Genomic DNA, 14,481 nt, shown 5'->3' on the forward strand with positions numbered 1-14,481 from the left:
GGGATTTTTTTTTTTTTTTTTAGGATTAGATGTGTCGGTCCATAGACGTCGCTGGCCACATAGTTAAGTGGTGCGTTCACTCACTGGGCATTGATGGAGCGCCTACTACGTGCCAGGCCTGTTTTACGCGCCGGGGGCCCAGAGGCGCCCAGGTCAGACAAAGTGTAAACGATTCCGACCAGAGCCCTTCAATCTGCATTCCGCTTCGCAGGAAACTCTCCTCCTTTTATGATTTTCAGCCGGACTGCCTTCCCTGTTGTTAGTTTGTAACTTTCGCTCCGGCCCCCGCAGCCTCGCGCTTGCCTTCCCTCCACTGTCCTCGGCCAAGGTGTAGTAAAGCGTCTCCGAACGCGGCGCGACCCTCGCCCACGCCCGCTCGCGGGGGGACCGCACCGCCCCAGGGGTCCTCGCTAGAGGTTCCCGGAGAAGGGGTGGGAGATGGGGGTGCGGGGGGGCACAGGAGCGCGGGCCAGCACCCAGACCTGCTCGGTACCGGGGACCCAGACCCGAGGATGCCGGGCGGCCAAGGCCCCGCTACCCTGGCCGGCTCCGGGCGGAGGAAGAAGAGGAGGCGCCCAGACTGGATACCCGCCGGGACCCGGAGCCGCGGCACCACCCCCAGCCCGCCCCACGCTCGCCAGCCTCAGACGGCCGCGCCCCGCCCCGCCCCTCTCCCGAAGCCCCGCCCCGGCGCGGGACCACCCCCTCCGCGGCCTCAGCTCCGGTCCCGGCCCCGCCCCCCGCGCCCCCGCCCCCGCCCCCGCCCCCGCCCCCGCCCAGGCGCGGGACCACCCTCCGCCCGCCGAGGCGGGGGCCCAGCGCGCCCGGCACTCTCGGCGGTCCGGGCCCCTCGCCACTACCGCCGCCGCCGCCGCCGTGAGTCCCGCGGAGCCGCGCGCGCCCCCGGCTGGGCCGAGCCGCTGGCCGACGAGCGGAGCCGCAGGAGCCGGCGGGGACGCCATGCGAGCCAGGTAGGCAGGCGGCGGCGGGGAGCGCCTCGGGCGGCAGGGCCCTGGGGGCCGGCGGGGGCGCGGGGTCGTGCTCTGGGGCTTTGCACTCTCTTGCGGGCGCAGATCGTGCCGCGGGCGCCGATCGTGCCACCGCCGCCGGAGTTCGGGGCTGCGCGGGTGCCTGGGCGTGGGGCGGCTTCGGGGAAGCCTCGCGCGCCCCTCGCCGCTCCCCCGGGCGCTCGGGTCTCCCTGGTGCTGGTGGGCAGGGACCCGGCCCGGGGTTCCGGGCGCCGAGCCGCAGCCCTCCACGTGCGCTCGGGCCGCCCCCCAACCCCGGCTCTGGCCACTTCCCGGCGGGCGGCCCTGCGGGGTGGCCTCCCTGGGCAACCGGACGCGTCCTCGGGCGCAAATCGGGGGGCGCGCTCGGCTCACGGGGGCCGTGGGGGCCACGGGAGGGCGTGGAGGGGTCGGGGCGCCCCCCTCGAGAGGCGCTGGGGAGGAGGGAAGGACGCGCGGTCTCCGGTTAAACTTGTTGGTGACAATGCATATTTCAACTTCTTCGGAGATCCCTCCTGTGAGGATGAAATTGAAAACTCCGGTTTCTGGCTTGGCGATCGGGTGACCCAGCAGCCGCGAGGTGACAGCGCCGGCGGCCCGCGGGCGGGGACCGGCTGGGATAGAGGCGCGTTGTTCTCTGAGCGATGTTTACCGAGAAGCCCGCTCCGCGGCACGGGCGGGTGTCTGTTGGGACCCCAACCCTGGGTCCCGCGGCTCCTAGCCCGGGGCCTGCGGTGTAGACGGGGGTTGGGGACAGGCCCAGCTGGCCCTGACCGGGTGTCGGGCGCCCAGAGATGCCGCGCGGGAGGAGCCGCGGGAGAGCCGCCGGACTCAGCGAGCAGAGGGTCGTGGAGCCTGATGGATCGATGAGATCTGAAAAAGAACACTGTGCGAGATTGTATTCCTGCTTATTCTTTCCAAGTTAGTAGGCAGATTGGAACTATAGAATTTATCCGTGATAATAATAAAGTTCGCATAACTTTTGTTCTGATTACAGAAACAATGTATGCTCAGGGCAGAAAGCTAGAGATAAAGAGAAATATAAACAGCAAACAGGAAACCATCCCCAATCCCACATTTTTTACCAGCCTTGTCACAGCCTGGCAGATTTGAACATTAAGTTAGAACTGGAGCCATTCTTGCCTAAACCAGAGAATCCCTGAATGCAGCCGCCCCTTCTCGCCCTTGTGACCGTCTGTGAGCTCCAAAGTTTGGGTTTTTTCCTTGCTCCCTACCCGGGCAGAATCTCTGCTGGCCACGAGTCCCCTTCCCAGTGGGCTGGGGGCTTTCCTTGAGATCCGTGGCCCAGATGAAATGATGGGAGAGGCCTGGATCCTCACCGCCCTCTGTGGTTTTGGTTCCTTGCCTTGTAAAAATGAAGGTAATGATTCTCAATCTGCTTCTCAGGCCACCATAAAAATTAATGGGTGGTTTGCAGAGCGTTTTGACATCCGTGGATGGACAGCGGCTGTACTTTAAGGCGCTGGGGAACATTCTACTGTTCCTCATTGCAGTGGTCATGCAGTGTAATAGGCTGCCTCTCACCTGGCCGTCCTGCCCAGGAAACAGACTCCAGGAATGTCCAGTGGAGCCCTGAGGACAATATTCCTGGTTCCTTGCTCAGTGCCCTCGGGACTCGGCCAAATCCCTCAGAGTGGGAAGCTTGGGAAGAGGCAGCGCTCTCCAATCCCCCTCCTCCACCTCTGCTTTCTGCTTGTAGGCGGATTTCTTAAAGTAAGGGGGCAGTGATATTTAGGCGGGACCCCAGATTGCCCACTGCCTGATGTTTGTGGGTCTGTGGAATGCCCGGGCCGTGCTTATCCAAAAGAACAGTTAGTTCTGGGAGGGCGCATAAACTGAACAAACCTGGCTTCCTAGAGGTTTGTATGGCTCACTTGTTTACTAAATGAACAATGACCGGCTGCGGAGAAGCCCAGGACACTTCTGTGAGCTTTATTATTATTTTTTTCCTGTTGTCCCAAGACTACATTTTAGTGATCTTATAAAACAATAAATAAGAACCCAGGCCATTTGTTAATTCTGGGTACCAAAGGCCCAGGTGGGGAGAGGTACTTCACAGCATGCCTTTTGTCCCCAAGCACCCATGCCACCCCCACAACAACAAAGTAATCAGGGTAGAAGATCCTCCTTCTGTAACTGTCTGTCGTTTGATAGTTTCATTTTTTAAATTGTCCTTTCCACCAGCACGTGGATCTGATCAGGGTCTGTCTAGTTGCAGATCACAGCTCAAGAGGGGGTTTTGGAAAGACCCAGAAAGTGGGCTGAAAAAATTGCTGATAAAGTATCCTTCACCGGGTGGGTGCCTTGTCTGTTAATGTATTGTGCTCTTACTTTTCTCTGTGGAGGGAGGACCTTCCTGGCTTTTCTCCCTTGCTCTTGTTTGCTAATCCGGCAGCCTGGAATTATTTCCCTCTGGGCTGCTTGAATAGACTTTCTTCTTATTCTAATGCTGGATTCTAGTCTGATCATAAGATATGCGAATGGTGAATGTGGTTTACGCCCTTGAATCCTGGGAGGTGTTCCTGGTTTTAAATCCTGGGATCCTGGCCAGTTAAGAGCCCTTGGCTCCCCTGAAGTTGCGTGGGAGGTGTGTGTGCTTTCTCTTCCTGGGGAGCTTCTTACAGAGCCCTTGACCCAAACAAGGTTGAGAGCTCCAGAGTGCGGCCCTGGCAGACCCCGTCCCTGGACCCTGGCTCCAGGCAGGCCTCCCAGTTCCAGCCTCATTTCAGGTACCAGCCTTGTTTTGACCGAGTAGGAGCTGCTGTTTACAACTGGCCAGCCATGTGGATTTCCCTTGGCTTTATTATTTTCAAATTCCACACCTAAATTGGGCAGTGTTGTGATTTTTCTTCTGAAAATTGGAGTCAGGCCCCTGGGACATTTCCCAAGGCCCTGGAGGTGGGCATCAGGTCTTCTCTGTTGCGAGGTAGCCGCCTGACAACCAGGAATCCAAAAAGGTCACCGATCACTAAACAGAGTTCTCAGAGCACTCTCAGTGCGCGGGTCAGCTTTGCTCCTGGCCAGGAGCGAGCCTCAGGCCAAGCAACGTTTACACTCAGCTTCTGGGGAGCTGGGCTGGGTCTCTGGGCTCCCCAGCTATTTGCACGAAAGAAGCCTCACATTCTGCCACCACCCTGTGGAGCAGTGACAGAAAAACAATTCATCTAGCCCCCAAATACCCAGGGAACAATCCAGCTACTTGATTCAGTATCCTCCAGGAAGCCGAAACCAGCTCCTCGGTGGGTCCTGAGGGCGTCCATGTGTTACATAACCCAGCACCTGATCCCACCGTGACCTCGCTAAAGGGAAAAAGTCTCAATAATCAGTCTTCAGAGGGCGAGGGAGTGCAGAATACGCTTTAGAAAGAGGCTGTGTGCCGTGTTTTAAGAAGGGTAAAATCCCATGTAGAACATCACAGCCTCCCATCTTCCAGGTGAACAGTGCCTCCTGAAGTCATCAGGAAGCATGTGGATTTGAGGAAGTAGAATTGCTGTACGGAATTCCTCTAATTTAAGGTTTGGGTATTTTGAGGGATGGAAATAGGTACCACTCGTTGAGGGCTTACCATATGCTAGGCTGCATGTGTGCCCTTTTGAATCCTCACGAAAACTACCAGGGGTTTCATTTTACAGGGAAGCTACGAGAATTTAAGAAACTCCTCCAACCTTAGACTTTAATGAGTGCTTGAGTTGGGATTTGAACCTGGATCTGTCCAAGTCCAGAGCTCGTCATCACATCTCCCAGGGTGCTGAAATTAAAGAAACAAACGGCTCTCAGTCACACATTGGAGCCTGAAGATACAGGCATGCAAATAGCAGAGTGCCAGCCTCCCTCACACAATTAGAAAATAGCTTGTACTCTGAAGGTGATGAAATCTTTAAAACATGTGACGCTTTCTCAGCCTAAATGGAAGGCAGCCATTTTGCACCTTTGTTCGTGAAACCTTCACCCCGTCACCAGGGCGAAGCAAGGTTTATTTGGAAGATTGTGACTTTGAAGTTGGGATAACCCAGGATTTGGTACGACGTCTTTCCTTGTCCCGTGAAAAGAGGGTGTTTGGGCACATGGGGTCACTAGAATGAGATTAAGATTATAGGAAGGCGGTTAAGTAAATGTACAATAAGGGTTCCACCTTCCTCTTTACAATCAAATAAATGACATACTAATGAGATTATTCTTATCTGCGCAATAAAAGCTTATCTCAGGGGAGCTCTCTTTGCTGAAGCCTGTTAGCCCAACTCTTCTGTAGAGATTGAGAATAATACTTCCTTTGAAAGGATTTTATGGTTCCAAGTTTTTATTAAATCTGCATAACTGAGGACAACCCTGCCTCTTTTTTTTTTCTTTTTTTTTTTTTTGAGTTGAGATTTCTCTGTTGCCCAGGCTGGAGTGCAGTGGCTCAATCGTAGCTCACTGCAGCCTTCAACTCCTGGGCTCAAGCAATCCTTCTTCCTCAGCCTCCTGAGTAGCTGGAACTACAGGTGCACACCAGCACGCCCGGGTAGTTTTTTTTTTAATTCTTGTAGAAATGGGGTCTCGCTATGTTGTCCAGGCTGGTCTTGAACTCCTGATTTCAAGTGATCCTCCAGCCTTGGTCTCCCAAAGCACTGGGCTTACAGGTGTGAGGTATGTTGCCTTGCCCTTGCCCCATTTTTATGAGCAGGCAGGAAGCTTTTCTAGCCCCTCCAATGTAGGAGGTCCCTGAGCTCATAGTGTGCCGGTAAACCTGCTCTCTGAGGAGAAAGCAGAGCTTCGACTGCAGTATCTGCCAATGTGACGTAAATATTCCCACGGTGGCTAATTTCTTTTTCTTTCTTTTTTTTTTTTTTTGAGTCTCACTCTGTCACCCAGGCTGGCTGGGGTGCAGTGGTGCAATCTCGGCTCACTGCAACCTCCACCTCCCAGATTCAAGCTGTTCTCCTACCTCAGCCTCCTGAGTAGCTGGGACAACAGGCATGCGCCACCATGCCCAGGAAGTTTTTGTATTTTTAGTAGAGACCGGCTTCCCCATGTTGGCTAGGCTGGTCTTGAACTCCTGACCTCAGGTGATCTGCCCACCTTGGCCTCCCAAAGTGCTGGGATTACAGATACAAGCCACCATGCCCAGCCTGATTTCAAACTGCCAGTTTGGGCTGGGAACATTACTAAATAGTTAACAATCTGTGTGAGCCAAGAAGAGCCGGGTCCTGCTCACCATTCATTGCACTGAGCCCACCCACACGACACCCCTGCTTCCCCTTCCGTCACCCCCATCACTTTAATGGAAGAAATTGTGGCCTCACTTCTGCTTGGTCCATGTCTGCCTAGGAGCAGTACTGAAAAAGGATTTGGGTACTACTGAGTAACCGAATTTGGCCAGCAAGAGTAGAAGGCTTCAAAACTCAGGCTGCATTTTAAAATCACCCGGGAGCTTAAAAAAACAACAATCCATGTTCCAGGCCCATCCCCACTTGAATCAGAATGTCTGGGTGTGGGGCCAGACCTCTGTAGATTTGGAAAGCTTCCCGGGTGACTGTAATGTATATCCACGTTGAACACCAGGGATGTGGTGATGAATTTGTTCAAGAAGAAAGTTGAGGGGGTGCAATTTGGGGCAGGGCGTGGCAGAGCCTGTATTTGAGCCCAAGGAGGTGAGATCTCCCTTGCAGAGCAGGGAATGTTTTTCCTTAAAGCCTTGTAGAGGGTGAGGAAGTGCTGGGCTAGGAGAGGCAGGCGGAGCCCATCTTCCCCCCAACAGGTCTGTCCTCCTCCAGGGGCACGTGTCCTACACTGATGAGGTCCACATACTTGTTTGGCTTTGGTTGCTTCTGCTGGTCTAGAAAGGAAAAGAGTCTTCCTTCCAGGAAGTCAGGGGGTCAGAATGAAGCCAGGCAGACCCCCTGGGTGGGTGTGATGAGCTGTTCTCAGATATTAAAGCAGAGGGGCTTACTGGGACCACCCAGATGAAGGAAAGAGAAACCCTACCGCTCAAGGACCATAGCTGAACACTTCGTAAGAGTCCTTGAGCTTGGGTGCACACATAAGCTGATTATTTTTTCTCCATCATAATTACCAGTAAAATTATTTTAAAATGTGAGAGCTTTCCTTGGAGGCGGTAAGCATGTGGGAGGGAAAAGTCATTCAACTTCAGAGCCAGCCATGGTGAGCGGGGCTGGGACTGGGGAGAGGCACACGAGGCCCCTGGGGTGCAGGATTCAAGGAGGTGCTCGCCCTGGGGGGGTGTCTGGGGAAGGGTCTGTCCTGCTGGCCAGAGGAGGGCTGTTTGAGAGAGGGCGGTCCTGGGCTCACTTCCTTAGAGCTGGGCAGTGAGTGTGGAAGAGCTCATACATGGGAACCTAGAGTGAAGAGCAGGGGCCAGGATCACACTGCTGGATCACCCCCGGAAGGGGCAGGAAGGCTAAGGGGGAGCCAGTGGAGGAGGAGCTGGGATGGGAGAACAAGTGCCCTGTGGGGCCCTGAAGTCAAGGAGGAGAAAGATGGGGGTAGGGAGAGAGGGGGTTGAGAGCTCAAAGGAGACGGGACAGTTCTGGGTCTATCATGTGCGGAGGATTTATGAACGGGAGGGCTGGAACCCTGTCACTGTGGTAGTGGAGAAACTCTATAATAGAAGAAATAGCACAGAGTGGAGGCCACGCAGAAGAATGTTGGTGATAAAAGAAATTGGACCGTATTTGATGGTGTGGAGACAGGGCAGGAGGGAGCCAGGGTTGGGTCAGGGGGACTGGGATTCTAGCAGGGGTGGAAAATTCTCCTTGGAGTACCCGTGCGGTGGGGAGTGGCCACAGATGCTGAGAGGGAAGCATTCGGTGTGAAAAGCTGATCACCAGGAGCAGCTGGTTAAAAGACCTTCCCCAAATGCTTTCTCAGATCATAACATCTGCAACTTTTCCCCACTAGCCTTTGTGGAGGGCTGGCTGGGGGCCCCATTTGTCCTTAAGACGCAATTCAGCGGACTCACTTGCTCTTCCAGGCCCAGTTCACACTCCCCTCTCAGACACACCCGAGTGATCCTGCCCCTGGGTCTGCCTGTGTCCTAGCTTTCTTACCTGTCTGTTGTCCCCCTAGGCAGGGCGCTGCTTGGGGGCAGTTGCATTTTATTATCTCTGCATCCTCCATACACAGGAGCCCCTCAGACACCATGCCCAGTGCATGAAAGAGCTGGCAGAGAGAGAGAGAGTCTGGGCAAGGTGAAAACTTAGGGTGGTGACTTCATACAGCCATGTAGTGACAACTCCAGTATTCTCTTCTTGACATCTTGGCAGTAAAACTTACAATATATGATAGAAGTAATTCCTCCCTATGAATAATAAACAGCTTACTTATAAATACTGTCCAGTGGCCGTCCCCGTAATTCTGTGCAATTTAATTTTTAATTCAGGTAGGTTTACCTTGCCTTTGTTTACCCATTTTCCACTGTTGCCCTTTGTAAGAGGATTTGACTTTTTTTTTTTTTTTTGAGACGGAATCTCACTCTTGCCCACGCTGGAGTGCAATGGCACGATCTCGGCTGATTGCAACCTCTGCCTCCTGGGTTCAAGTGATTCTCCTGCCTCAGCCCCCCAAGTAGCTGGGATTACAGGCGCATGCCACCATGCCTGGCTAATTTTTGTGTTTTTAGTAGAGATGGGGTTTTACCATGTTGGCCAGGCTGGTCTTGAACTCCTGACCTCAGTTTATCTGCCCACCTCGGCCTCCCAAAGTGCTGGGATTACAGGCATGAGCCACCTTGCCCGGCGAGGATTTGATTTTTTAATAGCTTTAAGATTAAGAGATAAATGGAGTATTATTAAAATGCATGTACATTTAAGCATTTTTAAATCCTCCTAACAATCATAGTTGATGTACAAGTGCCGTCAAATATTTGTATGTGTCCTGGGCATAAATGGGCAATAAGGGAACGGTGTTCAGATCTAACTGAAAATAATGATTGGAGCTGATGTAATACTTATACATAATTCATGTAGAATGCTAGGCCCAGGGCCTATGCCCCATTGCAACGTGGTGAATACAGATATGGTTGTGGTTCTTCCTGCTGTGGTCTGGTCTCACGTTTCCTTACCCCTGTCCCAAATATCCCCTCGAGCAAGTTGGGTTTTTGTTTTTATCTCGTGGAATCGATATTTCAAATGTTTGTAAGAGGAATGCTCTGTTCCGGTTCAGTACAGAGCAGCAGCCATTGGTTCTCTCCTTTACAGTGTGGGACTAGGACATCAACACAATTTTGAATTTTGGTCTCATTTCAGGCCTGTGTGAGGGGGTGCTGACTCTGGGTGACATCAGGAGATCAGGCACTGGCTAGTCATCACAAACAGAATCCCAAGAGTTCACTTAGTGCCCATTTTTGCTTATATGTGTATCTTATTGGAGCCACCTGTGATTTTCAGAACTGCTGAATTGGGGGAAAGCAGACGCTACTGTTTGGGGCCACATGCGCACACACTTGAAATGCTCAGTTGCACTGTGTAATGTAGGATTTTTCCGTGGTTTTGGATTCTTCCCATTTTTGTTGGCCTTTTCCCTGTGTTACGCACTGAGACACTTCTGTACGCAGCTGTTTCTTCGAAATCAATCAAATATGAAACAGCCTGATTTGCAAAACTGAAAGTTGTTGTATGGAGGAAGATCCTTGGTAAGAATTACATGGCTCACGTATCATGTTCTTCTTACATTGTTTTTTGTTTCCCAGCCATTGTCGGGGAACAATAGCTGGAATGACGTTTTCACAGACCGCAATATGAGAAGTTCCTTTTTCCAGTGGCAGCTCCATGGCTCTTTGTTGGGACCTGGTTCATTGCGGGGACATCACAGTGGGAAAGAGCAGGGGGTGTCTCAGCCCCACACACCTGTCTGTGTCCGAATATTTGGCTTCTCTTCCTGTTATGACCTCGGTCACATTTTTGGACATCTTTGAGGCTCAGCCTTCTGATCTCTAAAATGATGACCATCGTACTTCGCTCCTGGAGTTGGGCAGTTTAAATGAGATCACACTCAATGCCACTGTACTGCTAGCTGTGGATTTGGCTCCATCATTGTCCCTGTGGTTTTTGTTTGTTTGTTGTTTGTTTTTGAGATGGAGTTTTGCTCTGTCGCCCAGGCTGGAGTGCAGTGGTGCGATCTTGGCTCACTGAAATCTCCACCCACTGAGTTGAAGTGATTCTCCTGCTTCAGCCTCCCAAGTGGCTGGGATTACAAGTGTGCGCCACCATGCCCAGCTAATTTTTGTATTTTTAGTAGAGACGGGGTTTTACCATGTTGGCCAGGCTGGTCTCGAACTCCCGACCTCAGGTGATCCACCTGCCTCAGCCTCCCCGGGTGCTGGGATTACAGGTGTGAGCCACTGCGCCCGGCCTCCATGTTGGTTTTGAGCCCCATGCTTCTCAGCGTGCAGTTCATCATGCCTTGCTTCTTTTGTCTTGTGTACATGTACCATAGTTTATTCTTAGATACTGAGTTAATAGAATTTCTGTGATGTTCCAGCATCTGAGTTGAACAGAGTGTAAGGGTCTGATATTCTTTAGATGCTCAACTTGACCTTTAAAAAGCTCGTAGGTGTGGACCAGGGGCTTGATGCAGTCCTAAGTGTCTAAATAAGGTTTAGGGCTCATCCATGCCGACTTTGCCCAGTTCCTGAAGTTCCTGGAGGAGGTGGGGTGGTGGGGGTGGGGGTGAGGAGGGGGATGTGTTTGATGAGGCTACAGGTCCCCAGACCTGGGGTGGAGTGTGGCTCTGGCAGGTAGCATAGAAGGACCAGCAGCAAGTGCCGGAGGCCCCTGTGCCTTTGTTTGTAAGAGGTCTTTACCTGCTCTGACTTCTTGGGTGGGGTGGGGAGGTGATAAGCATCTTTTGTTCACTGTAAGTACTTTATAGACATATGAGTTGTTTTCAGAATTGTTCCTTGTGATTTTCTTTCAGCTTTTGGTTTTTTTGGAGACAGTGTCTCCCTCTCTCACCCAGACTGGAGTGCGGTGGCCCAATGTCAGCTCACCACAACCTCCGCCTCCCAGGTTCAAGCGATTCTTGTGCCTCAGCCTCCTTAGTAGCTGGGATTAGAGGTGCATGCCACCACGCTCGGGTAATTTTTGTATTTGTAGTAGAGATGGGGGTTTCACTGTGTTGGCCAGGCTGGTCTTGAACTCCTGACCTCAAGTGATCTGCCCGCCTTGGCCTCCCAAAGTGCTGGGATTACAGGTGTGAGCTACTGTGCCTGGCCTCTTCTTTTCCAAAAAAAAAAAAATAATAAAAAAACTTTTCTGCTTATGTATTTTAAATTACTGAATAAATTAGATGTTTGTACATGTTTGTTTTAGAAACACTAGAAAATGTAAAAAGAAAAAAAATCACATCAGTGGAATTCTACCACCCATGATGACCACTCTGGACACTTTCATATGCGTCTTTCAGATATTTTCGCTTGAAGTATAGAGCTTCCAAACAAAAACAGGCTGAGACAGTGAGTGGTCTTGCCTGTGTACCTGGCATATAGCAATTTTTCAATAAGTATTTATTGAATGAATACTATGCTTTTTTTTTCTGAGACTTTTTAGGCTGGAGTGCAGTGATCTAATCTCAGTTGACTGCAACCTCCGCCTCCTAGGTTCAAGCGATTCTCCCGCCTCAGCCTCCCTAGTAGCTGGGATTACAGGCACTTGCCTGTAATTTTAATATTTTAGTAGAGACACAGTTTCTACTAATTTTAATATTTTAGTAGAGACACAGTTTCACCAGGCTGGCCAGGCTGTTCTCAAACTCCTGATCCCAAGCGATCCATCTGCCTCAGCCTCCCAAAGTGCTGGGATTACAGGCGTGAGCCACCACGCCCAGCAATACTATGCTTTTAAAAATAGCTTTTTATCTAAAATTGTTGACATATTTTCAGATCAATAAATACAGATTTGCATCCTCATTTTTCATGTCAGGTTTGTATAGGTACAGGTACAGTACCCTGTTTGTTTAACAAGTGTTTGTGAATAGACACTTCCCAGTTATTTTGAAATTATAAACAACACTGCAATGAACATCTTTGATATATAGATTTTTCCATGCATGTTAAGTTTCTCATTTGAATGAATCTTTTACTTTTATTGTGCTTAAAATCTATGAAGAACTTATAATTATATTAATTGTTGGGTGACTGTATAATTACTATACAGAAAAGCACCTCAAAAGGGAGTGACGTTGGGAAGAGTTCCAGAATCTGTTGTATAAAACTTGGTGAACTTTAAGAGCAACCGTACTTGTTCCCATCCTTTTTGGGGGAATGCTTTCTGTTTCTCCAGATCCTGACGTGCTTTGCGTTCTGCGCTTTTGGAGTGGGAGGGTGGGTCAACAGAGTAATGTTGATGCCTTAAGCGCATACTTCAGTTTTAGGATGCACACATACATGCCAGCTTCAGAAGCATTACCATCTGGGAGTAACTGTATGTTCTAGAGTCCAGGAGGTGTTTCCGTTGGGAGGTCTTCAGGGCCCACTCCCTCCTAGAAGGGGATGAGTGATGGTTTTCATGCATTCAGCTTCGGAACTGTTGTTGTAAGCTTCTCCAGGGTCATGTCGTCATGGGTGTCCAGAGTGATTTTGTGGCTGTGTCACTTGATCAGCTGTGACAAGACGGACTGCAGTTGGATCTGGCATCTGGTAAAAGCACAGACTTGGTTTTCAGGACCTCTGGGTTCACTAAGGGGAGAGTTTGTCATGCCTCCTGCTGATTGCAAGACTGTAATTTGGATCTTTGACTGCGGTCTGGTGTCGCAAGCCTTCTTTCTGGCAAGAGAGGAAAACTAATTTATGGGCGGAATATTTTTTGGCCTGTCTCCTGTAGTTTTGCACAGGGGCCTGGCTGCCTCCTCAGGTCTTGGCACCGCAATATTTGTGAGTCATCCACCTATAGGTAACATGAGGCAGCACTTTGGGGCTTCGTGAAACCCCAGCTAGGGGGATAAGGGACTGGCCAGCATTCCCAGCACGCCCCAGGGGCTGCTTAGAAGCAGGAAACTGTCCATGAGTTCTGGTTTTTTGTTCTGAGTGTGGAGGACACCTTCAGGAGGCTGGGGAGGGGCCCTGACATCAAGCCTGAGAGCTGACCCCTTTTCTAACTCTCTGGGACATGGTCCTGGCTCTTTCCCTCTTCTTGTTCATGCTTTAATGCCTTTTAATTCCTTGACTCACTGCTGAGCCCGTCTGCATTCCGGGTGGGGGAGATAAATGGGGAGCCCACCAGATGCAGCGTCTGCCCACAGGGAGTTCACTGCCCAGCAGGGGAGAAGGGGCATTCAAGTGCACCAGGGGAAAGGTCAGGGTTCATGAAGTTGTACTGGGCGTCAGGACAGGATCCCTAAAGAAGCCCCACTAAGTAGGGGGACCTGAAGAATGAGCAGGCCAGGAAGTGCATGGTGATTTAGGGGGGCAGTGGACTGGTGGGTTCTGGGCAGGGTGGCTTGGTGAGTCCAAGGAACCAAAAGAGGGCCATAGTGAGACCCCCTTCCCAAGAGCACCTGGGAGGGATTCCGGGGCAGGTGGCTGGATCGGACAGGTCCTTCTGCACTTCCCTCGCTTTGAACTTGTATCTAAGGGCACCGAGAAGACGCGATTAGATGTGTAAGTGTGACTTGAAAGGGGCCGGGTGACCTGCCTGGGGTTCCCTGGCACAGGGGGTGACCCATCCATCATCGAGGCCTGGCCTGGCAGGGAGGCTACCCTGTGCACCACATCCTGTTCCAGACACCCATCTTCACAGCCCTGGCACTACGTGTAGCAGAGTCGGTCTCCCAGCCCAGTGCTCCCGTGACCCACATGTGGTACTTCTCCCTCCCGGCCTGCTGTGAGATTCTTATAAAATTGTCTCTGATTAATCACCCTGTACAGCTTTTAAAAGTTACTTTTATTACCCAAAACAACACTTCAGAAACTAAGCTGACGGTTGAATCATTGAAGGAGTCACAGCATTCTTTCATCCCAGAGAGAAAAAAGGTAATGAAGAAGAGGAGACTGTCCAGTGAAAACCACATGAGAGGCACCCAGCATCAGTGCACCTCTCTCTGGTCAGCTGAGTCCTTGAACTCCTCGGCAGTTCCCCCTCAGGGAAGGTCAGCGGACAGGCTGTGTCCTGGCTTTAATTGTCAGTTTCTGAAACTCACCAGGCTGGGTAGTCAGACTCCTGACAGCCACTGTCTCTGCACCGCGGTGAGCTGCTGAGTTTACTGGCCATCCAGAGAGACTTCTGTGTTGAACCCACATTAACCTGGCTAATCCCATCTCTTCTGTGAAAACTTGAATACAACCTTTTGCAATAGGAAAACCGGCTGTCCTCAACTGGCTCAGAGGAAAACTATTAGTTTTTCAAGGTGAAAAGGAAATAGTGAAACACTGGGAGATGATGTCATAAACACTGATTTCTTTGTCATTAGTCAAATTGTCTAGAAATTGGCTGCTTGCTAAATTGGGAGTGGGATCGTTATT

General features: G+C 51.3%; 1 protein-coding gene across 1 annotated transcript in view; it reads left to right on the forward strand.

Moving 5' to 3' along the window:
- The first annotated feature begins 801 nt into the window (after positions 1-801).
- Positions 802-14,481, forward strand: part of SH3BP4 (SH3 domain binding protein 4) — a 105,478-nt gene continuing 91,798 nt past the window's right edge. Inside the window, exon 1 of the mRNA XM_034955405.4 lies at positions 802-971. The gene's annotated coding sequence lies outside the window, so the exon portion shown is untranslated. The remainder of the gene's footprint in view (positions 972-14,481) is intronic.

The sequence above is a fragment of the Pan paniscus genome, chromosome 13 (assembly GCF_029289425.2).
Source record: "Pan paniscus chromosome 13, NHGRI_mPanPan1-v2.0_pri, whole genome shotgun sequence".
Taxonomy (NCBI): domain Eukaryota; kingdom Metazoa; phylum Chordata; class Mammalia; order Primates; family Hominidae; genus Pan; species Pan paniscus.